We start from the raw sequence: 1,947 nt of genomic DNA, 5'->3' as shown, positions 1-1,947 counted from the left end.
GGTGTCATATTTCAAATATTGATTTCCTAACCTCTTCCTCGGGTTATTTTCTGGGAAATATCCACAAATCGATGCACCCGGCTCCACCTGAGACACCAGATGTTTGTGAAGGTACAATCCACATACTGTAAAGCAAAATATTCAACATGCTTGGAGTCTGAAACGTTTTGGAGAGGAGATGGAGATCATATTCAGCATGTGAGGCAAAATGCATTATTAAACTGTTTAGGTGTCTATTCTTCATACAAATAGTTGGCTTTAACCCGAAGAGTTAATGTGGTTCTTTATTAGCTCGACTAACTCCAGGTTATTATTTATCCAGCTATCGACTTTGTCTGTATTTAGCTTTTATAGTTTCCGCTCTGAATTAATGAAGTGGGAGTTGCACGCGGACCTCAGATATATCATGGGACTAATGTAACCGCAATTTATTACGGCAGTGGTTCTGAGTGCAGCCACTTACACAGGAGCGCATTAAATTGGGAATATAAAGTGATCTCTTCTGCTGCGGGTAAACCGATGAATTTAATTATTCTCGCAATCATAGTAAGAGCACATTATGCCCGTTGTGTTCAAAGGCAGAGTCACTTATTCTATTAGAGTAAGTTCACCACGCCAGGCCAGTGAAGATTGTCCTCAGGTCTCCTCACTGCTGATGCCTCCATTGTTGTCTATTTGTTGGCCCAGTTTGTGAAGTCACAAAAGCCGAGTTTGCTGTCAAAGTGTTTGTGTCTCACTCACACATTATTGGCCACATTATTGTTGGGTCAATTGGTTTTTATGCGTGTTCCATGGAGGGAAAGGCTTAAAATGTGACATGAAATACCAAAAAAGCAAAAATAAATAAGACACGTTCTCAAAGAAGGGGATAAGTACTGAAAGGAAAGATGTGCTAAAAGGACTGCAAGGCTGACTCACTCCCTGCGTATTTTGCTTCACAGTAAATAAAGACATGATATGAATATAATGCAAAACAGGCTGTGATTTTTCAATCTTTAGGGCTACAGGGAGCCTCGCCGATGGGAAATTTGAATAATGAGATTACCCAGGTTTTATGTACTGTTGGAGGACTCTGTATTTGGAGTATTTGGAAAAGTCTGTTCATGCACCTGAACATGCAAACTGCGCACAGAGAGGCCTCGAACCCCAGAACCAAACCAGAGTTTTTCCTGACAGCAAACCACTCATTGCACTTTATTAATCCTTTACAGGAAATGTTTATTCTTCAGAGCAATAATCTATTTAAGCTCAGATAATTTTAATAATGTTTCCATTAAAAAGGTGCAGTTTTGGTCTTCATGTCAGAAAAGTTTACACAGAAACTTTTAGAAAACTGTCAGCAGGCACGCTGACAACCCCCTGTGGCAGATGGGATTGACTCCAGCATCTCCCCACACCTTATTCAGCATAAAGTGTGACGATTCATGGATGGATTGATGATGGGCCGCCTTTTTCACCAATTACAGAAAGGTTCTAAAACGTAAGGCTATGAAAAACCAATTGGCCTGAAATAAATGAGTGATCATCAAGGCCCCTTCACTTTATCATAGTGACACATTTCAAAATGAGATGTGGTACACCAGGGAGTTACCTAATTTTTACAAAAGTAGCTTATTTTGGGGAAAGGGGATCTACATGGACCGTCATATAATACATAGTATCTGGAATTAATTTTTTCTAAAGTATCGTTTTCTTAATGTTGCATTGCCATCAGATTTGTGGATCAAACTGCTACAAATCAAATTTATCAGGGTGTCAAGGTAGCACCTCTGTATTTAGTTGGATCAAATGTTGTACATGTATGCCCTATAGTTGCACTGCACTGTCAGAATTAAGATTTTAATATTGTATGATCAATCTGAATGATTAATCTTGATTAGAGGGTGCATGGTGAGTCAGTACTCTACCTCATAGCAAGAGGATTTCTGGGGTCAGTAAAATTCATGG

This window comes from Salarias fasciatus, chromosome 1, assembly GCF_902148845.1.
Source record: "Salarias fasciatus chromosome 1, fSalaFa1.1, whole genome shotgun sequence".
Taxonomy (NCBI): Eukaryota; Metazoa; Chordata; class Actinopteri; order Blenniiformes; family Blenniidae; genus Salarias; species Salarias fasciatus.
The sequence above is the reverse complement of the archived record's forward strand: the minus strand, read 5'-3'. Positions refer to the sequence as shown.